This window comes from Saccostrea cucullata, unplaced genomic scaffold (genome assembly GCF_032062105.1).
Source record: "Saccostrea cucullata isolate Sc308-1 unplaced genomic scaffold, CSIRO_AGI_Scuc_v1 ctg1799, whole genome shotgun sequence".
In the NCBI taxonomy this organism is placed as follows: domain Eukaryota; kingdom Metazoa; phylum Mollusca; class Bivalvia; order Ostreida; family Ostreidae; genus Saccostrea; species Saccostrea cuccullata.
The window spans coordinates 17233-42111 of record NW_026937988.1 but is presented as its reverse complement, the minus strand read 5'-3'; the positions used below and the strand labels follow the sequence as shown (position 1 = coordinate 42111).

At 32.9% G+C, this 24879-nt stretch overlaps 1 long non-coding RNA gene across 1 annotated transcript; it reads left to right on the top strand.

Annotated features, from left to right (window-relative positions):
- The first annotated feature begins 18265 nt into the window (after window positions 1-18265).
- Window positions 18266-24279, top strand: LOC134249234 (uncharacterized). Its single transcript, XR_009988234.1, has 3 exons — window positions 18266-18349; window positions 18435-18493; window positions 24151-24279. It is a non-coding gene; the product is annotated as an uncharacterized LOC134249234 (long non-coding RNA).
- Window positions 24280-24879: the final 600 nt, after the last annotated feature.

Below are 24879 nucleotides of genomic sequence, written 5' to 3'. Positions count from 1 at the left end.
ACACCGAGACCCAATGGCCTAATGATACTGGGATTCTTAACCCCTACGTTAAGTGATAACTCCTTAGATGCTGTTTGTTCAATAGAACCTGAATCCCTTGGTAAAATTGCCATCTTCTAATTGGCTTGAATGATTGTTGCTTGTTGTAGTGTCACTTGCGACTTCCTCTTGTTGTGAATTAACTGGCTTTGTAACCACCCCCATAGTTTGTAGGCCTATTACCGGTACTCATCTCTATAAATGGATGTTAGCATGTATGCCTAATTTATACAAATCATGTCAAGAATTCAACCTATCTATGACTGATAAAATTATCAGCTCTTGATTAATGTGGCAAAATTATTGTTGATTTACTCATCCAAATATTAGCCCATATCAGGCAATAGGATAAAATAACCCATTAGACCTGACTCTAGGGTAATTCTTTATACAAATTATTGTTTATATCTTAAAACAATCTGTATAATTACAGTGCACTAGTGAAATAGAGCTACACAATGTATCAAGAACCCATTGCAATATCACTAATTAATTCACTATCCCTAGTGAAGCATTGCGATAGAATTATCGCATTTGTAACTTGATAAAATTAACAAGATTCAGCACTATTGAAGACGTGATAAAATTATCACTAATTGCAATAGAATTATCCCATTTATAACTTGATAGAATTATCAAGATTAAGCACTATTGAAAACATGATAAAATTATCATTAATTGCAATAGAATTATCGCATTTATAGCTTGATAGAATTATCAAGATTCAGCACTGATCAAGACGTGACAAAATTATCACTAACTGCGATAGAATTATCGCATTTATGACTTGATAGAATTATCAAGATTCAGCACTATTGAAGATGTGACAAAATTATCACTAATTGCGATAGAATTATCGCATTTATAACTTGATAGAATTATCAAGATTGAGCACTGATCAAGACGTGATAAAATTATCACTAACTGCGATAGAATTATCGCATTTATGACTTGATAGAATTATCAAGATTCAGCGCTATTGAAGACGTGATAAAATTATCACTAATTGCGATAGAATTATCGCATTTATAACTTGATAGAATTATCAAGATTCAGCACTGATCAAGACGTGACAAAATTATCACTTATTGTAAAGCATAGCGATAGAATTATCGCATTTGTAAACTTGATAAATCTATCAAGATTCAGTAATACATTAAAATACCACTAATTGTTCAGTAATGTGCAAAATTACCACTCATACTTGAACATGTGGCAAATTATCACAGGCTCTTCTGCAACTCCTGTAATAGAAAAAGTTTCCAGACTTACTGTTCTAGCCTAAGTAAAAATAAATGCTTGATCACAAAGGTCCCTTGCTGTATTTCCCACTCTTGGACTGGCTCTCTACAATGCATCTAATATGTGATAACAGAAAACTGCTGAAAGTATAACATTGTGTCATATATGCATAATAAGCTACATATACATGTATTGTCTGTTTCATAAATTTAAAATGCAAATTAACCATAAATGTTATATGGCTAAATGACATACAAACTATTTATCTAGCTATCACTTGTACTATGTATCACAGCACCCCTGATTGCCCTGTAATATTTACATTCCCAATATGGTTCATGTGTACAAAAAAAAATGTACACCATCACAAAAGTTATTCACTACAGAGTTCTTCAAGTCCTTTAACTTCCAGTACACAACCTGCCTTCTGTTTTTAACTTCTTTTAAAAGTTGATTTGCCAAGACTATTTACTTGTTATATAAAACAACTCGGCAGTGTCTGGTGGAATATCTTGGTAAAAACGGACACACATATATCTATAGTGTATTTAAATGATACCGGTTTAAAAACAAGTCACATGTCGCCATTATTTTTGACACAATTTCCCTTACCGAGTCCTCATCAGCATGCGGCAGATCGATATCGTTTCCCGCAATATGTATAATTAACTTTTGTGGTCGGTTCCTTTGAATCTCCTCTGCTAGCACTGTAATGTCCATACTTCGGCCTATTCTGCCCCCACTAATCCCAATGACCGAAATCGCTACATTTTTTTTTTTTACATTAGGCCCTAAATATAATTGTTTGAATGTTGTCGCTGATTCCTCGCATAATGATATAATTAAGTGTCGAATGTGTGAGTCACCAAATATTAATACAGACATCTTGATGAAGGAAGAACACAGTACAAAATAATGATCGTTGGGACAACACAGGTTACGAATGATGAAAAATCGGAACGCACGTAGGCCTTCCACGTGTGCCAGGACCGAATTTCAAGTCTCGTCTTTTAACACTTACAAATGTGCTGAAATCCTTGGAAATTCAAAAGATCACACCACGAGAAGTCCATCAAATGTATTAATTGTGCACTGGACACGCTGTAAGCTAACTTGCTTGTTCAAAAATAAACTTGTATTTCCATACAAATATGGCGGTGCCACCGACCGTACTCAATCTGATACTGAGTCTGTTGCAAAAACAAGACTGCACAAAAGTATTAGAGTTATCTCGCTTGTCCCACTTTCAATACACAAGAAATGGGCATAAAATCATTTATGAACATAAATAGCATATATGAAATGTACTGAAATAACTACTCTGACGCATGTATTAACATATATACATATTCGTGTCATTTTTTACCAAGAACAATTAAAGCAGTCAATAAATAGTAATCTAAGAGCATCACTGACTTGGCATGACAATAGCTTACATGTATCTTACAAAAGAAGCATTGTCAGATACTTCAGCTTTGACTCACTGTTAATGGTGACTTTGACATACTGTTCTGGACTCAGTACTAGCGTTTACTATCAGAGGAAGTCCTGAAGGTAAAGTGTAATAAAGTTTATTTGATCATCATTGTTCTCATCTCTAGGTTTAATATATTGTTTGAAAGTGGGGGAAAATTTAAGAGTCGTAGCATGGGGCCCGTTTTACAAAAGGACTTACGACTTAAGAACAAATTTAATTTTTCATACAACTTTTTGATTAATGCTATATCGTTATAACATTTTTTATGCTCCTTAAAAGGAATGTGGTAAAAGCATTTTTACACAAACAATTTCAAACAGAATTATTATAATTTTGCAAATTTTTACAATCATCTGAAGTTTTTGGTCTTAGTCGTAAGATTTTTTTGTAAAATGAGTCCCAGGTCCACTGCTACATTTTGCATGATCCTGCAGTGAATCCTCATCCAAGACATGAAGTGCCAAATGCGGATAGGGGGGTAATGCATACCGAACACAAATGAACACATGAGTTCATCAAAAACACATAGTACATGTAGCTCTTCTTTCCAACTGAATTTTACTTTCATTGAATAATTTCTGCACTATAAATTGGTTAGAAATTCAAAAACCAATTCAAGTCGCTGAGTGAGATTAAAATCCAAAATCTATATGGTAGTTATCCATGACAATAAATTTAAAAGTCCAAAGAAAAAACATCTTTACTGCACTATATTAAATTCCTTCATTAGCAAGTCTGTCATTAAATCACGTATTAATGCAATTTCGAAAATTAATTATATTGAAGTAAATAACGAAATTATTATAATTCTGTTAAAATGTTTCCTATATAAAGTTCAGAAGGTAAAATAACTATTCTTAATAGTCTGAAAATTTCCCTGAATAGAAAGCTATACCCCGGGTATAGTTTTTGCTTTCCATCCCTTGAAAAATTTTCCCTCCAATTTTTTACGCCAATTTTAATTTCCAGCGTTAAATCCATAACCTGATGATGTCATAATGATTTCAGTGGCATTGTGACGTCATCAGGATTTCAGCTCATTCTTGCAATATTCTATTATCTAACCCCAAAGAAAATTCAAACTTTAGAAATTATAATATACATCAGTATGCCTCGAGGCCAGCCCGCGGGGAATAGTTCCCTGTCGCGGGTCTGATAAAAGAGCTATACCACTCACAACCATTGGATAAGTGTATACTATATAATGAGATGATAAACAACCAAGAGTTTTTTCTGTTTGTTTTTTTTTCTGTTCTCTTTTTTAATGCATTTGTTTATTCACGGACATTGGACCTTCAAAATGGGGAGGGGACAGCTAGGGGTTATACAATTATTATTATTATACCTCATATAAATTATCTCTTGTAAATAAAATCTGAATGGCCAAAACAGTCACATAACCGTCGTGTTTGCCCTGGAACAAAACCTCGATCGTGTTCCATGATTGAGACGTCACAATGCTCGACTTTGATGATTACAACACTGATATTTCGATTGTTTATATCTTTGATTAACTATGTCAATATACAAATGTAAAATACGAATATTTAGAAAAGTGTTTCCTTGAGTGGGAATGAATGCTTCTAGTGTGTAAATCAGTGTCACGAAAGATTTTTTGTATGAAGCTCTAGTTATAGAGGTGTAACTTGTAAACACCTGTTTCATATTGTTTTTATCAAATGATTGCTTTATTACGAAATCCTATTAGAATCATTCTAGAGAGTAAGAAAAATTAAAAGGCGTTATAAGCCTTTCAAAAAGGCGTAATAACGCGAAAAAATGGCATTGTAACGCCTTTGAATAGGCGTTAATGGACATTTGCGAAATAGCGTACAGTGGACAACAAACTTCAGACTTCGGACTTTAAGTAAGGGGGAGCATCTCAAAGTGTAGGATCTATAAATTCTACTTTGCGTTTTAATTAATAATGTAATGACATTTGATATGATGGTTATCAATAAACAACATACTTCTGCGACATTTATGAATAGGAAATGAGGAACACTTTGATTACTTTAATGTTTCAGTCAGTCTCTTTTGGAATCGGAACTCGCATCAAAAATGTATTTTACTTTTCTCTCTTGTTTACTTCTTTATCTAATTATTCTTCACCTTTTGAATTTTATTGATATTTAATTTCAGTATTTTTCAGTTTTAAAAATTGTTTTCTATATGCATTTTTAACCCCCCTCCCCCCCCCCTCCCGAAAAAAAAAGAGAAAAGGATGTGTCTGAATGTATATCGAATTTGACATAAATAAAGAGTGATGTACATTTGACTTTGCTGGAAACATTTTGCAGATTTCTGATCTACTCATCTTTCTTAAATTTATACCAATTTCAATTACCTGGTTCAATCCATTTAAATTAGCAAGGCTTATATGAAGACTCAGTATTAGAACACAAATTCTAATTTGGCTTATTTAAATTAGGGAACATTACGTTAATTAAAAAGCCAGTTGATCCCACCCTCCCACAAGCACACACGTTTTGATACAGTACTTGTATAGGCTGTGAAACTATCTTATGCAAGTCAACTTAAAGATGGAAATTACCCCCCCCCCCCTTCCGCACATATATTCCCTTCCTTCGAGTTTAGAATATTCTCCTTTTTCTGTTTGTCAAACATTTTTTCAGGTAAGCTGTACCACCCCCCCCCCTTCCAAAAAAACCCCACAAATTTTCAAAATCCAGATGTCTATTCAGTACATATTTTATATATCAAGTAAATGGAAACATTGAGCTTTAGAACTTTTTACATTTGTTTTATGCAATATTCAACAAAAAACAAACAAACAATGCAAACAAAAAAAAAAAACAATTTTTAATCTTTGAGAGACATTTTTTATTAATTGTCATTTAAATTGATTTCTAGATTGACCGCTGTATTTGAAATAGACTAATTTAGTACAATTTTTTTTATACAGTAAAATAATAAATGAAAGTTTTGACAAAATTCATGCTTTCTACTCAATTCATTTTCCAACGAAAAATGGCTAAGCAAATGGGAATTGAAAAGTAAAATGCAAATAATATATGACCCAAATCTGTGCATGTAGGGCGTTAAACACCCCTTATTTATTAAGGTTTATTTACAGTGTATCACCTTGATCGGAAGTTGTGCCTTTAGTTTGCAAATTAGAAACAAATTGAATGTGAAGTTGAAATATAGCCTCTGTGCAATTCATTTTCTGAAATTGTAGTTGTTTATAGTTCATACTTGATACTTGCATACTAAAATATAAATTATTTCGAGACAGTTCGATGTTCAGAAATAAATTATTTGCAGACGTTCTGATTAATTTCATTATTTATCAAAGGCCTATACATTTTCAGATGAATTGATCTGTTATGAATTTATATTTTTTAGATTTTAAACTGCTCCCTTAGAAAAGTCCGCCTTCAAATGTCTGAAGTCCGAAGTACGCGGTTCGCTGTACGTTATTTCGCAAATGTCCAATCCTCCTAGAGTTTTAGACTAATTGCAATAAATCTAGCCAAGAAAAAATACCAGCGTATGGAAAAAAAAGATACAAGATGCTTATAAATATGTACTATATTTTAAATGTTTCGTTAACATGTTATGTATAGTTACTTACATTGAAACATTCTTTTCTTAGGTTTCAAATTGGAATAACTATGCATCTTTTATGTCTTTAGAAAAGCCAATTCAAAATGCATGGAAAATATGCTTAGATTTGCAAGCTTCAAAATAATATGCTCGCAGCACAGTTAAGGCTACAATCAAAGTACTGAAAGTACTGTTAGACGGAGGCTTCATGTATGAGAGAACACAAAAGAAATATATATGTCATACATTCCTGTAAAGAACATTATGAGAAATAATGTGTAGTTTTTTTTTCAATTCAAATTTTTTTTTCAAAGGATACTCCAATATTCATGAGGTTTTTGGGATATTATAATTTCATCTTTGTAATGTAAACTTCGCCTTGATTAAAGTTCACTGTTATTTAGATGAGATACTTTCAATATTAAACCTTTCAACGTAAGAAACAGTAATTGACTAGCCCTGATTGACATGAAACTTCAACGGACTAACTTTTTATCCCAGTCTTACTTAAGGAATATATAGTGGAAAAGTGAGACTGAGATCAAAAGTGAGGTTGTCTAAGTTGTGTGCCCCCAGGCCCAGTTTGATGAATGTAGGTTTAGTATGTTCTAGTCATGAGCCCACTGGCGGAATTAAAAGGGGCCCCTGGCCCCCTCCCATTTGAGTCCAAAAAATACGCAATATTTGATAAATGAGTGTTTTAATTGTGGCTGTGGGCCCCTTACCTGACCTCAAACTGGTCCCCCTATTTCAGAATTTCTGGATTCAGCACTAGGCCTCAGCCTGTCAGGAGTCTCCATATTTCAAGATATCTTATTTATAGGTCACAGAGACCTACTGTTAACATAATTATGACAGTTAACAGCTACCAAAATCAAAATTTCTCGGCCTTATTGTAATAATGTTATGATATGAGCTAACATGATCGAAAAAGAAGCAGCCTGGTAATTGGACTTGAACAACATAATATAGTACAGTTTGTCTTAAACCTTTGGGATACAAAATGGGGTGACCTAGCATGACAGCAACACAGAATTTTCTTTAAATAAAGCCGGTGTCACACTGTCACGATTCATAGCTACGATTCATTACGAATTTAAAAATCGCAGCAGATCGGGATCTATCGCAAGAATACTCGTGGGATATCTTCCTTAATCGTGTTGGATCGCAGCAAATCGCCAAACTTGGCGATTGTTTTGAGCATGTTCAAAACAATCGTGGTCATAGCACGATTTTTTTTATTATTCGTAGACAATCGCACAGCATCCGCACTGCATTCGTACTCATATTCGTAGTACATCTTCGAAGTTCGTGTGACATTCGCGGGACTTCGTAGTACTCGCGACACTACGAGAGTCCTACGAGTTATTTCGAGTGTCCCTCGAGTTTGTGCGAGTGTTTCTGGAGTTACTGCGAGTGTCCCACGAGATACTGCGATTGTTCTTCGAATTGAGAAGAAAATAGTACGACTTTCACGCGAATATGATACGAAAAAGGACGATTGATGGCAAGTGTTGTACGAAAACTGTGCGATTGAATACGAGTTAATATACGATGTAGGCAGACGGTGTCTGATGTTAACACTGTCGAAATCAAGATACTGCCTAAAATGAAAGGAAAGAGACTTAGAAAAGTTAAGTAAACTGAAAATAATGTGTAACAGAAACTATAAACACCGTGTTCAATAAACACATGAAGAAATTGTACATAACCAAAAGTTCAACACTGTAGTTTTTACCATGATCAAATAACATATAACTATGATGTTTAATGTTTTCACACTGTAGTTTTTACCATGATCAAATAACATATAACTATGATGTTTAATGGTTTCAGACAAATCTCCCTTTACTCTATATATGCATTCATTTACATGTATATTCGTAAGAAATCGCCATTAGTCGTGGGAATATCGTGTATGTAATGTGGCATATCGTAGTCCTTCGTACCAGTATCGTATGTAACCGCGTTTAATCCTTCATAAACGTAGAAATATCGTAACCAGTTCGTAACGCTGTCGCCTCAGTTCGTATCTAAATCGTACAAACCTCGTACTTTGTCGCACAGGCATCGCAGACACACCATTCTAGCAGCAAAATATTCCATTCGCTGCAGAAAAATCGCAAGACAAACCTGGCGATGAACGGCGATTTTCAACTTTTATTAATTCGTGGGTAATCGTAGCATAAATCGTGACAGTGTGACACGGCCTTAATACAACTTCATTAACATGCAATAAATGTTTGTGCCAGAACACAATTTTTTGAGTGGAATAAAATATACTTTCTTACTTTATGTAAACAGAACAATCAAGTTCATAAGACTTGCTATTTCACAAGTTTAAATTGTTTTTGGAGAACTGGAGTATTGCTGACAATAACAAAGATATAGCTTGACAAATTTGACAACCAATATTTCTGGAATTATTAAATGTAGTAATTTATCATATGACAAATTAACCCAAAAAATGTCTTTCTTTACTCGTATACCAGTGGAAATGGTTGTCCTTTTTAGTTTATCTGTTTAAAACAATCATTAACAATGAGACATGATTACAAATTACGTAGAGAAAAGTTATACATATATAACTATGATTTCTTCTTTTCAGTAACTCTGTTAAAACAATCACTTTACCAATGATGTAGGTTAAAAAAATTGACATGAATACCAATGATCAGAAATACATGTAATCTTGTATATAAAAAAAAATTAAAGTTTGGGATGTGAAAGAGGTAAAACACATTAAGTATCAAATGCAAATAAGGATCAACGATATGACAATAAGACAACTTATTTCAGAAGATATGATTTTTAATTATTAATTAGGATATTATGTGATAAATCATGTAAATCCTATGAACCAAGATTTGGGTTGTACCCAAGGGTCAAACGTTACAAATGCATTTTGATCTCAATATCAGAGTTGCCGTTTGTTTCTCTCTTATCTAATGTGAGGGTACACCAAACACTCAAACCGCTTGTAGAAAATGTAAAGCTATTTTCATGTGTTTCCTGAAATTATACATAATATCAAATAATCAATTCAAAACTAGACTGTTAATATTCCTACATATAAAAATACTATGCATTTGTTTATTCATCGATCCTTGTCAGATTAAAAAACTCCATGAAACCTATTGATGCAAGCGTCAAAAATCGGCCGCAAACCAATTTATCGGTCCTTTCTAAAAGAAATTAGAAAAGGAATGAAAATGAGATTACAAACAACAATCAAGCACAAAAATTCCATCAAAACTGAAATGCTTAATCTATTATTAAAATATCTTATATTTATACTTGCGACATAAAACATTTGCATGCGACATAACAGAATTTTCTTCAATACATAATACAGGTACATCTGCGTCTCCACACTTAGTTTGATACACAGGCGAATTCTGGTGGAAGTTTTTACAATTAAATATAAAACTAAAGTTTAAACTTATCTGTAACTAGAGATAGTTTTTACTTTAATAAAAGAAGCAATTGATAAGTGGGGTTCCTCGATCACTCTCCGCGGATGTTACATGTAACCCCCCCACCCCCAACTCCCTCTAGATCCGCCACTTCATTTCTTCTCGTTCTTGTTTTGGTGTGAGAACCGGCGGGAAAAGGCTCAGCATATTGTAAAACATGCTTTATCATCGTCTGTTGGAACAAAATCTCCTAATATTCTGTCTGATAAAAAATTAATAGTAAATCACTTTTTTTTTTACATATTCCGTAGGAAATGTTTTTTTTTTTATACACGTCATTTTAAAAAAATATTAGACAAATCCTGTTTATTTAGAAAAAGTAGAACTGTTTGTTTATACTTGTATGTGAGGCGATCTTTGTTTTAGACTATGCCTATCCTTGCGGTCGGTGTAACGCAGAGTCGCTCTAAAAATAGAATTCTCAAGGTAATGAAAACAATTCCACCGATAGATGGTGCTTGGGAAATCTTTCCTGTTTACATTCCATGGGCAAGACAATCCCTATACACGGAGGCTGTCATACAGTCTCCGTCTAAAAAGGGGACGGAGCCTAAGAACTTGGTACGGTATGTATAACGAGGCGGCCCTGCTTCTAAATTTGATTGAAGTTTTTTACAAACATGCCACGATGTATCCTTTCAAAATCATTTTATTTTTTGGAATTATCATTTACCGTTTTTCCGCCAGAGGTTTGGGAAAATGGTGCATTTTCTTCAATAATTACAACTTTTGACGTAACGACGTCATCACGACGTTACTGATTTTAACGTTACGTGAAAGGAAAACTGTAAATTCTCTTAACCAAGAACTATTTACTATTTACTTAATCCTGCAAATATTCCAGTTAACCATTTTGAAATATCTTTCAATTCATCATACATCGTTGATAGTGTGAAATAGTTTAATAATTTTCAGAAATATATAATTTTTTGACAAACGGTTGTACCAAACACGCTAGTCTACGAAACTTTATTCATCCAGATGAAATGAGGTGAGTACTTAAAAAATTGAACGTATAGTACTATAGTTTATGAAGTTGGAAATTTTTTTTGGCAAAAGACGGCGCTATAAATGTTGGGTCTCTTTATGAACATATTAATTACTCCCTATTTCGGGGTTATATGATATGCCATGGCGGTAAAATAATATTTCTCATACCATACGTTTATATCTACTGATGAGATTGTATTTAATGCTGCGCAGCACAGTTAAGGTTACAGTAAGGAGGCGGGGCCTAATTTGTACGGGAAATGTTTACTATGACGTCACACATAATATAAGGTCTTCAAAATACCACAAAATGAAATTATTTGCTATTTCCAACAGCTGGATAGCTGTATACTACATTCAAACTTTCTATTACATGCAGTTTTGTCGTTTGTTAAATCCCACACAACAGTATATAAACGATGCATCGATCGCAATGCACTTGTCAATGTGACGTCATCTCGCAAAAATGACGCAGTTTGTACACAGCGAGATGCTGATCAAGTCACATTCTGTACAATGAAAAATGTCTTTTGTTCTCAAATAAAATATTATTTTCAGTAAAATAAAAAGCCGTTAGCTTGGATACGATGTCTATTTTAGTATTTTATTTATAAACAGTACGTACATTATGCAGACAAGCGATACTCTCGTGTGTTTGTATGCAGATTCATTGAAAAAGTAATGGAAGGGCCCTAATAAATCGATTTATTGCAAGGGCATACCCTCAATGTATCTTTTCAAAATTTTACACATAAACTCAAGAAGCATTAAGATATTTGAAAAGTGCTGCGAACATCTTGAAATCTTGCAAATAAATTAATTATAGCTATATTTAATGTATTTGACCAGCAAAATATTCAACCTGCCGTCCAACAAATTAAAATTTACCAATTAAAAAAGGGAATCTATATAGGTTCGCAGCACTTTTCACGAACTACATATAGTATTGAAAAGGATTATAAAATAAATTAAGATTTTTAACTTGGTTATGCCCTTGCAATATTGAAATTTATAGATGACCTCTAAACTGTAAGTATCATTACCAAAGTCATGTGACGTCGACATCACATGACAAGTCTAAATAAAAAATCTAAATGTCCCCAACATGTAGATTTAAACCACATTACATTTTTTGATATCAGTGAATTCCTAAAAAAGAATCGCCCATCCTAATAAAGTATGTATTTTTTATTTTAAAAAATCGCCGATATTTCCATTTGTAACCTTAATCGTGCTGCGTGGTAACAAAAAAAAATAACTACATGCATGTTTTACAAAATACAAGTAAATTTTTAAAAACCAAACGGCGGATTGGGAGGGGGGGGGGGGGGCGCAACGGCCCTGGATCCGCCTTTGAATTGCATGTTTAATTTAATCCTGTCTTGAAAATACTGATATAAACATTCACCATGATAAATATATAATCTAAATCATATATTGAAAAAGCTGCATAATAATTTTCAATAAAACGTTAAAAAGTTATCTTCGTGAACATAAAGTCAATATCACGTCCAATATGAAGGAGACGCTCGTTTTAATAAGAGGTACATGTATAAATGTAAACTTATGTCGTTTGATTTTTTTTCACTGTATATATTGATTGAAAATTTATCATATTCTTATTTTATTAGGGAAGACTGAAGAATTTGGTTATTCAACATATGCCGGCTCATTGTGACGTCATGTTTTTAATGTATTGCGTCATTGATTTCCATGCAATGTCCCTTGATAAATTTTACGAAGAAAAGTTTAGGTGGTTTTCATAAAATTCAGATACAGATTTAAACAATTAATTTCTGTAAAAGTATAGATTTGATGATAACACATTCAGATGCAGATTTCAACATTTAATTTCTTTAAAAGTATATACGTATTTTAATGAGGAGGAAAAGTCACATCTATCCAAAAACGAAGTATTTTCAACTACAGTTTTTCTTAAAAACGGACGTGGCCGCAATTTTGTACAGTTATTTTTTCTCTTGCATATTAGTGACCAAAGTATACTTGTTCTTTCTGCAAAGTTTCGCATATATACTCGGTTGCGGCCACATCGAAATATTAACTTGAAGAGGAGCAAAACGTCCAAAATAGGTGATTTCCGGAATATTTGACCGGTTTTGAACGTTATATACACAAAAGGTCACGTGAGTTGAAGAAAATTGATACCGTAATTTTTCACAAAGGGGAACCTTAACAATAAATTGACACAGTTCAAAAAATGTTATCGTGCGTTTAATTTTTCCCGATTTTACAGGGCCGCCTCGTTATACATACTGTACCCAGTGCGGGAAAACTTAAAAATTATAAAAAACCACATAATGAGGTGATTTGTTATTTTAACTTGTAGGAAACCATCAAACTTACTACAGCATGTTGTTTTGTCGTTCGTTAAATCCAACATAACAAGTTATAAACAAGTCATTGATCGCAACGCATTTGTCGATGTGACGTTGTAAAACCTGACGCAGTTTGTATTCAGTGAGAGGCAGATCAAATAATATTTTTTCAACAAAAATTTATTCTTAAATGAATTAAAATATTGTTCACAAACATTCTAAAGGACATTAACTTAGATTCAATGACTTTTTCACGATTTTATTAATATATATTTTCCGTATGCAATATTTCCTATTTGATTGATACTGCCCTATTTTTGTATCCAAGTACATCGGAGGGTAACGTGGGGCTCTTAATAAATTGATCAAGTGCAAGGGCATAAACTCAAAGGATCATCGTAAGCTTTTACATATCAACTCTAGAAATATAAAGGTATCTAAAAAGTGCTGAGATCCTGAGGAACTCTTGATAATCTTGTAATTATATCGATATTCCATGCCGTTGACTAGCAAAAAATACAGCATACGGTCAAACAAAGATGATTTTAACAATGAAAGTGCAGAATCCAGATAGGATCGCAGCACTTGATAGATAGAATGCATGTTAAAATGTTTTATAAACTAAACTTAGAATTTTAACTTGGTTATGCGCTTGCATTAGTGAAATTTATTGGTAACCTCAATACTACAAGTAAATGTGCTAAAATCACATAACTACTGCATCACGTGACAGGTCTAACTATTAAGTACGGCTCCGTGTAAAAATCATGCAGGTAGTACAGAAAAGGTGATTTTTCGATAATCTTCAAATTCAATAAAATTGGGTTTAATATATTCATTTGGGTCGAAAATGAATATAAAAGTTGATTTTGTAATAATTCTTCTTTTTTCGTATAGCCAGGGATAAAGTACTTGAGGTGTAATTTTGTATGGATAGTGTGCAAATAATGCCTATTTCAGAAACGAATAGCTTTAAAACCCAAGAAGATGTACAAAAACTTAATACATAATTAAAGTGAAAATGGAAGGCTTAATAAAAATTTACTTTAATATTTTTGTGCAAACGAAGTATTGAAAAGATACAAGGTGTTTGAAATCGAGAATTTGTTAAGATTCTTTAAATGAGTTATCTCCCTTTGCAAGTTTACATAGGTGGTGCTAAGAAAAAAATGGCAGCCTCCATGGTTAGCTGTACGCTGCAAAGTTATTTTGATGCATCCTGTGACTTTTATTGCAAAAATATGTGTGATGTGACATAAATTGGTTGAAAGGATTCTACAAGAACAGATTACCGAGGTAGGCATATTTTTCGGGCAAAAGTATAGCCATGTGTCGTGTTGAATAGTATATTGACCATGAAAGGATTCTACAAGAACAGATTAGGCATAGTTTTCGCGCAGAAGTATAGTCATGTGTCGTGTTGATTAGTATATTGACCATGTTGACGTTCTACCGAAATGGTACTCTCCTACTGACACCATTGTGATCTATCTCAGAAGTTTAACATCTACGGTAATCAACCAGGGTCCAAGAGTAAACCCTCAGAGAGAGGTGGCAGTCCGATTTGTCAGCTTACTCGACTTGGAGAGGGAAGATAATGTACATTTACACATTTACATTTGACGACGTAAAATCAGGTCCAAAACAATTTCTTGATTTAAATAATTAATTTTGTAGCTTGAAATAGCTATGTAGCTTTAATATGTTGACGGTGCGACCGTTAGGGCGAGCGTATATACTTATCCATTTTTCATTTAGATTGGACATGTAAATCCGCATGTGACATTCAGTGCGTATTAGACTCTGACGTCACATGACGATGACGTCGTTTGTATGTTGCTTTAACAAATTGAAGCCTGAACAAGGCTGATTTCATTCAGTTAATGACTATCTTTCTGCAACAAACAGATAAATTAATTAAATCAAGACAAGTTTATTATTCGTTTAACTTTTGTTGTTATTCTCGCGGAAACGTTGCTTTAGACTTTGTGTATGAAGCGATGCTTTGTGCATTTAAATTGCTGCGGTAAAAATTAATTCTATGGAATAAATGTGCAATTGTCCGAATTTTCTCTTTGCCCAGACGTTGTCATCAGAGCTCGCAGTTACATGCATCGCTTTGCTACCCTCGCTGCACTCGCTATTTATCTATTCAAAAGAGTTTGGTAAAGCTTTTTATAAGCAGTCAGAAGTATTTTACAAGTCCTATATGAAAATGTATAAATGAGTCTTTAAAAAAACCAAAATCATAGATACTTGTAGTATTACAGCTGTTAAATACGTTTAATTAAGCAAAAGACGAATTTCCATTTTCTTAACAGCTCGGGTACACTACCGTTAATGGAAATTAATTTTCAGCACAATGTTTTTGTCTCTACTCTAGCATTCTACAATTAATTGAATGAGTCCCCAAGCATGACATGTACAGTCTACTATTAGTTAATACAAATCAGAAGCGACACACGGTTTTCGTCGGTTTACTGCATACTTAATTTACTTCATCACCAAAAACAACAGAATTCTTTTTCACTTTATACAGCCAAAATTGAAAGATTATTTTCCAAAGACACTGCTCAATGCTCACATTTAAAATTGTAGTTTTAGATGATAAATACAATGGACCTTCAGATATCCGGACGCCAGATATCCGAATTCTTCAGTATCCGGACGATTTTTTATCGGAACGAAAATTTTAACGTTATTTTGTCTTGTTTAACTGGTGATTCAGGTAAACGGACACTTCACATATCTGGACAATTTCACCAGGAACCAACGCGTCCGGATAAATGAAGTACAACTGTAGTTGCTTCCAATACGTACCGTACACACCTTGTGACGTTTGCATGGCCTACTTTTGATATTTTATTGGGGTTAAATGATAATTGATAATATTACATTTATTCAATATAAATAATATACTAAAATAATCTCCATCCTGAATATAAATACATTTTTAATCACCAAAAGTTGTGAATATTTCTATTGTGCAACTTAAATGTAGTGCGGTTTCGACATTATTCTCCAATAAATCACGAATGTCATCAAAAAATATCAAATCAGAAAACGTATCAAACCTGTACAGTTGAAACAAATATTTTACTCTAAAATTGAATACTTATTTAGACTCATCGATTTGTAAGGAGTAAAATTAGTTAATTATGAGTTAAATTGCCACATTGCATTTTTCCTCCAATAAAGGAGTCAATTTATTGGAGTAAAAATATTTAATTGCGAGTTGCAATGGCCAGCGTTTTATTTTTACTGCAGTAAAAATAATTTTAGTGGAGTAAAAATAAATAATCGTGAGAAAAACAGCCAACCAAAGTCGTAGTCGTCTTTCAAAGTCGAAACACTGTAAAAATTACAAAAAGTAGCTGATAACTGTAGGTTTTTATAATATATCTTTCAAACAACATTTTTCGGCATCGGAGGTTATCCTGCAACATTCACGAAAACGTGGACTTTATTTCTTCATTATCAACCACTAATATGAGTAAGCATTTGTTCAATAATCAATATTGTTTCGTTTTGTCAATAAAGTGTGGAAGAGATATAATTGTAGTTCTATGTAAATAAAGGATTGAAAGTAAGCATGTGTTCTGTCCTTCAAAAAAGGGAAACACTAGTATGCGAGGAGGTAGAGAGCTAGCTGTAATAGTTCATACTCTATTTTCTCTATTTGTAAGTACGAGGGGTTATCAAAAAGTTCGTGACTGAGGCTACAAAATTAATACTATGTAGTCTGTGCTTTCAAGATTTATAAGGAACAAAAAACAACAACAACAAAAAAAAATAAAGAAATGTTGAAAATTTTAGCTTGATACATGTACGTTCATCATTTACCAAATTATTAAAAACAAAAAAGACATGATACGATCACCGCCGTCACCGTTTAATGTCATGACGTCCAACAACGTCATTGTTTGCCAATGTCCGCTTCTTCGACCTCATACACTTATTTTGATGAGATTACCTGGATCAGAGCAAGGACTTAAACAAACCCGCCTGTTAATATGACAATGTCATGAACAGTGACTTTCAATGCATGAAACATTGCAAATGGATTTAAACATTTGGAGAGATCCTCGCTTGATTGTGCCAGCATATTTTGCTTTTTGAATTTCAATATCTACAACACATGATCAACATCATTTTTGACACGATTGGTTTTTTTTACACCTTGACTACCAATTGACATTGATTATGCAGCCCTTATCTCTATGAATTTATTTTGGATTAAAAACAAGTACTCTGGATGAATTTTATTTCTTTGTATCCAAATTAAACATTTCCTAGGTCTATACAACTTTTCTCAGGGGCAAAACTTTATAGAATGTTGGAAATAAAATTACCCCTCCCCCATTTTGACGTTATTTTTAAGGCCATATTTGTTTGGACACTCCATGTAACAATATAAGATAAAATTTCATAGAATTTCCAGAATGAAGTAAAAATATTTTGTCCCAACAAATACATTAACTAGCGGGATTTTTGAATGTCAAATGTTCAAATCAAAAGAGTTTATCTCCGTTACACTTAGGTCGCAAAAACGTCGTGTTCGAGGTCGCGCTGCCTGAACGTATCATAGCTTACAAACACATTACTTATTAAAAAAAAAATTATGCTTTGTTGTTTATTCTTTTGAAAGAAAAGATTATGCTAATTATATTTTGTAAAATTCATTGATGTACCTAGAGTGGTTTTAATTTTATGGCGCTAGTCTACGAACTTTTTGATTTCCGCTCGTATGTATTCGATCATATCTTTAATTTCCTTATTTTTTTAAAAAAATTATTATTATGAAGAGATGTTACATTCCGATTTCACTTAAAAGTAAGGCACCACTAACCAATATCATTGAAAACTTGACAAATTCACGTACAAATAATCTAAAACTATATTAATTGAGGAACATATGTTTATATGTCCTTATGGCATATGTTTTAATATAAATTTGCCAAAAACAAATTAAGATAAATAAAAAAGAGCATGCAATTTTCCTTTATAAATCTGCATTTAACTACGAACATTTAGAAGGACATAATTTTCCATGTTCTAACAGTTTCCTTGTTTGTACAAAAATATAAAAGCTTGTGCTTAATTTAGGTCCCCTATAGGGAAAAGATCAAGATGAATAAAAGAAGACCAATTTTCATCTTGCAAGTGTTTTTGTTTTATATACAGATTAAGGCAGAAAATAGATGTGATACGGAAAACAGGTATAAATATGTAAGAGGAGGTGGTGATTATTATCTATAAAACATCTTGAACATAATGAAAAATGAAATACATTTTCAATTCAAGCCAAAAGAAAACTTGCTGTTCTGGATATACATTTGATGAAGTTTCTAAAACATGCATTGGTAAGTACATTAACGCAAACAATTTATCTCACTTTGATTTGTTTGTTAAGGGTCTCCGACCCTCAGCTAGGAAGGACAACTCTTTAATTTATAATTTAATTGAAAAAGTCTTTAAATGAAGCTTGAAAATCAAATCTTTTTATGCAACAATTTTCATTATATGCCTCTCAATGTGCTTCAGATCAAGGTTCTTTGAACTTCTCAGAAAGGTCTAATTAAAAGTAGAAATTTTTATCCCGAAAAAATATTTTAGATAACAATGTTTATAGGAAATTCATATTTGCAATTAGCCTATGTTCACTTTTGCTCACTTTTGAAGCTCACGTGGTTTTTCTCACAAATTTGTCACATAATTGTTAAAATGCAAAATCGTGTAAATTTGGCAATAAAAAAAAATTATTTTTTAAGAAAATTACAACTTAAACAAGGTTTGCTCTTGAGCCTTTGAGCAGATTTTTATTTAACATATATATTTCAAAAAATTCTGTTTTTTTTTTTTTTTATTCCAGAAAAAATGAAAATGTTTGAGTGCAGAAAGATCAAATAATTGAACACGCGGAGTAATTTGAAAATATCTTCGTTGTCACAAATTTTGGTGTCTATTTAATATGAAGCACGAATGTTTGCTTTTTTCTATAATTTATTTGAACAAAAATTTTGCAGGAAAAAGGACAAGGTAGGATATCGGCCAAACCAGGCCTCTTGTTTGATGTAAAAATCAAAAAAGTGGTAAAATTGTGATAGTTTGTGATTAAGAACTCAAAATGATGCTTGTTTTAAAAGCTTAAATGGAAGCCATAAGAGGGTTCAGAAGTTGGACATTTTCCAGAATTACCTCAATTCTGGTAGAATTTTTTTCATATTTAAGGTTCTTTTCCTCTTTGGAAAACGTAGAGCACAGGTCTGCCTATCTGAGATTTTTACACATAAATTGCATTTGTTACTAGTTTATAAAATAAATCAATTTGGTAGACAGGCAAGCTTGTGCTCTATGTATTCGGAAACAAAATGTGCTGCAAAATTGATGAAAATATGCACAAAAATTAGAATAATCGAAAATCAACCCATTTTCTGACCTCTCTGTGACCTCTGTCTACATGTATTTCAAAATAGATCCAATACTCATTTTGTGGCAGAAATGACAACAGGTTTTTATGGATAAACTGTGGAATCAATATGAAAGACACCCAAAATAATGGGCCAAAAGGGGATCTTACCCTATCTTGTCCTGTAGAAAATTGATTTATTTGTAAGACATATCTACAATACAAATAGGTCAACCTAATTGCTGTGTAGAGCCAAAATAAGGGCATTTACCCCCATTTTGGTTTTGATTTTGAGGTCACCTGAGTAAACTAAGGTGACCTATTGCTATCTGTTTTCGTCCGTCGTCGTGCGTCGTGCGTTGTCCGTTAACATTTGAACATTTTCAGTTTCTTCTCTGCAACCACTGAACCAAATTTGGCACAAAGCATCTATGGGTAAAGGGGAACAAAAATTGTGAATTTCATGGCCCCTGTCCCCTGGGGCCTTGGGGGTGGGGCAAAAACCACTAAAATTAATGCAATCTTTAAAAATCTTCTTCTTTACTCCTGGACATCAAGCAGTCAAACCATTTGCATGATTGTAAACAGCATTGTGTGCTCTACCAAAATTGTGAAATTCATGCCCCGGGGTCAGGGGTTCTAGTGCTAGGGCAGGGCTAAATAAGTATATAGTGAAAATGTATTCTTTCTTTGAAAATCTTCTTCTCTTCTCCTGGGTATTAAATAAACTAACTAAGTGCATAGTTATGATGAGCAAGAGTGCCTCTACCAAAATTGTGAATTTTATGGTCCCAGGGTCAGGGGTTCTGGTGTTAAGGCGGGGCTCTATAGATTATATAGTGAAAATTCATGAATTCTTTGAAAATCTTCTTCTCTGCTCCTGGGTTTTAAATAAACTAACTAAGTGCATAGTTATAATAAGGAAGAGTGCCTCTACCAAAATTGTGAATTTTAGGGCCCTAGGGTCAGGGGTTCGGGTGTTAGTATGGGGCTCTATAGATTATATAGTGAAATTATATGAATTCTTTGAAAATATTTTTCTCTGCTCCTGGGTATCAAATAAACTAACTAAGTGCATAGTTATGATGAGCAAGAGTGCCTCTACCAAAATTGTGAATTTTTTGGCTCCAGGGTCAGAGTTCGGGTGTTAGGGTGGGGCTCTATTGGTTATATAATTAAAATACATGAATTCTTCAAAAAAAAATTATTTTCTGCTCCTTTGAATTAAATAAACTAACTTAGTGCATAGTAATGATGAGCATGAATACCTCTTCCAAAATTTTGATTTTATGGCCCTAGGGTCAGGGGTTCTATTGATAGGCTCTATTGATTATATAGTAACAATACATTAAATCTTTGAAAATTTTCTTCTCTGCTCTTTGGTATTAAGCAGATGAACTACCTATGTAGTTATGAGGACCCTAATCTTCCAGAATTGTGAATTTCAAGGCCCCAGGGTCAGGGGTAGCATAGGGAGGGGGGCTGTACTTACATACTGAAACTGGATGAATTGTTTGAGATCTGCTCCTTGATATTAATCAAATATTTTTTGAAAAGGGTGTCTTTTCAAAAATTGAGCAATGTGTGGATCTAGGCCTAAGGGTCAGGGGTTCGTGTGTGATAGGGGCATTACTGATTATTGCTGAATATTACTGATTAGTTGAAATGCATTTTTTGTTCCCCCACCCTGCCTATGGGTATTAAGTAAACAAACTAAGCAACTGGTAAGTGTATTGTTATGATGATCAATGGTGCCTCTTTCAAAATTGTGAACACCATAGCATCTGGCTTAAAACATGAATCAAATTAAATCACTGGAAAGTCGTTGCATAATGCTCAGGTGACCTATAAGGCCCATGGGCCTCTTGTTAATAAAGCTATGTGTATAAATTCTAAAAATATAATTGATAAAAATTCTTATTACTTTTGATGGCAGGATCCAACTTAATTAGTTTAAATTCTATTTTAACAAATTAATTGATTGTTGAAATTTTGAAATACCCTTGGGTGATTATAACAGGACCTAAATAATTATACTGTTTTACCCTTTTGTGTCTATCTGTATATCCGTCCGTGTAGCTGTCCGTCTGTCCGTAACAAATTTTCCTCGAAGTTTTCTCAGCAACTACTCTAACAGGTGCTTGAAATTTTAGTACATGCTTTGTTGAGGCATGCAGTATGCTGGGATTTATTCTCATATGAATCTGATGTCCAATTCCTATTTATCCGTGCATATACCAATATCGTTTATCAATATGATATTGTATTATCACATATATTTGGGGTATAACTAGCTAGTGAGCAATGGCTCAGAGATTTCCTATTTTTCTTGTTTTAATTGTTTCTCGTCAAATGCAGCCCTCTTTACCTTTTTTTAACAAGGAAACACTGCAGTTCATGTTATTTCTGTATTTTCTGTACATTAACATGGCTCAAGAGCGCAGGATAATAACAGTTTTTACCATGTGTTCGACTGCTCTCCATGTAAAAGAGCTGGCATGATTTTTTAAAGGTTACTTTCTCCCATCATAAAAGTTTCAGACCAAAAATTTTAAAGAGATATTTCCTTTTTAATTATAACAACGTCTTATTTTAAAAATTAAACAATACTTTTCTTATTTTCATATCCTTTGGCAAGATGTCCTTATGCAGCATCATTATTTTTCGGTGCTATATTACAACAAACCAAGATGAGTATGAAAAAATGGCAAAGTAGTTGAAAAAAAAAATTATGAAGCCAGTTTGCATATTCAAGAAAATAGTATCAAATAAAGATTAATTTGTAAATATCTATGACAGAATAGTTAAGATGAAACACCATACCATTTATATTAGGATTATATCTCGTATTGAATTTCGATAATCTTCAGTTTTATTGCAAGAAGAATGTGATCTTAATTTTTGCGAAAGCCATGTGAGCTTAAAAAGTGCTCTGAACTGTATTGTGCAGTAATTGACCCAAAGATATGGCACTTATAACATTCATTGCTAAAACACATGCATATATACTTATGATACGTGGACGATTTTATGACTTGCAATACAAGTGCAAATTTAGAAACACAGTACTAGTTTTCTGTAGACCAATTAAAGCATTGATTAATTAATATTTGAATTGTAATTACTATGAAGTGTGAACAAACGGAATCCTTTCATTAATATTTACTGTGAAGTCTAGAAGACTTTTTATTGTAAACGTCAAGCAATGGGCCATTAGAATACATGTACTAGTTTATGTAAGGAATGTTTTTAAGTTTTGTGTGAGTTATTGGTGTGTGAATCACACAGACTTGTCACGTAGGCATATTCAATGAAGCGCGCTAGCGCTGCATGTAAAATATGCCTACGTGCAAGTCTGTGTGATTCACACACCAATAATTCACAATAACTTAAAAACATTCCTTATATTTACGTTTTACATGTTTGGAAGCGACTAAAATATACCAAATATTTGAATTTTTCGCTGTTCAATATCGTTGCATTTTTACTAACGTCGCTGTAGTCTCATTGTGACGTCACTTTAACGCAGGTTTCTCCGTGTATATTTCTACGCGTGAGTATACACGAAAATGGTTTTCAAATCAATTGCACAGTTAGTTTAGTAGAAAAACCCAGCGAATGTAAATATTAATATTTAAAAACAGCATAAGGATCTCATAATTAAGAGGTTTGATTTAAATTTAAATGCATTTATCTTACCAACTAGGATAATCTAACTGTGGCGCTTATATTTTAACATTGGAGAAACTATTAATTTTTACTATGGTACTAGAGAAAGAAAGATGGAGTACAAGGCGTGGACAATCCCCCGCTCTGAGACAATATCTTTCTCAATTTTTGAATTAACGGAAAAGTTATATATTTTTCTAAAAATTATGTTCTCAGTAATGTCTTCTTCAAAACATTTTATTATTTTATTTTACTGCACGACTTATCATTTGACAATTTTTTTTCAAAGTTGAAAGAATATAGTGGAAAATGGATTTACTACAGCCATAAAAAATGAATTTTGATCTTTTTAAATTAATTTTTCGTTAACACTTGAATGATAGAAACGTACATTTGAAATCTATTTCATTTGTCCAAAAATGGAAGCTGAACCCATTCTATATGAAAATCGAACTTTTTTGAAAAAAATACACGCTTCAACAAACCCGTTCATTTAAATTTGATAACTCATATACATGTACTTCGAAGCATAGTAGTTAACGCGGTTGGTCTTGTACTAAACCCTGTGCTGTGGAGAGAGTTCGAATCATACGAGAAACTTTTTATTTTTGTTTTCTCATATCATAAAAACATGAGTCAAAGAAATTTATTATTCATAAAATATCAAAACAATGAAATACAGAATTAAATCTGTAAAAGATTACATAACCATATAATTTGGAAAAATATAGCTTTCATGGACTTTTCGGATTGCGAAATATCTTCTCAGAGCGGGGGACTGACAGGACCGATAGGTAAAACGGCCCACTAAGAAACATGGTTCTGGGTTTAAAAGTTTCTATATTTTTGGTTCTTCTCTCTGATTTGAGGAATACAATCTTGGTAGCATTACGTACATGTAGCTTGCAAAGTGTGATATTTTGGTGGTTTTTTTTTTTTCAGAATGCAGAATTGGATATCAAGGACAAAATTGCAATAGTCCATGTCCATCAGGTTACTTTGGAGAGAAGTGTCAGATGGTGTGTTCCTGTCCGAACGACATTTGCAATAATATCAAAGGATGTATTTTTGTTAAAGAACAAGGTACTCTTGTAGATTAATTTTGAAACTGTGTTATTCTTATTAATAAATATGAAAGTGGTCTAAGAAATTAAAACTCGTATTTTTCTGAATTACTGAAATTCCATGAAATAAAACATATAATCACCGTCAATGAAAACGCAACGCTCTAATTTTAGAATGAAAAGTATATACGGGTTATAACTATGTACCAAAAAAATTGGGACATCTTTTACTTTGCCAAAACAGTTATTTAACGGTTGAATGAATTTCTTTCCTCTACCGGAAGTTGCTTTTTAGCCCTCTTTACACAAATCAAATTTTTGCATTTTAAATAAAATTTTTAACAATATTTTGGATTTTCAAGGTTTTGTAGCTGTTTTTCATAAGTATTTTACTAAAATCCCGGGGAAAAAATCCTTCTTTGTTTACCGGATGTGATGTCTATATTTCCCCAAAATGACTGATTTTTATTGCTAATGCTGGAGATTCTCAAAATAAAGAAAAAAAAGAGCTGCAAATGCAAATGTACACTATTTAACGACTCATCAGGCTCATGTGTTTCAATAGCATAAATAACAGTTTCTTGACCGGACGTTCAAGAGTTACTAC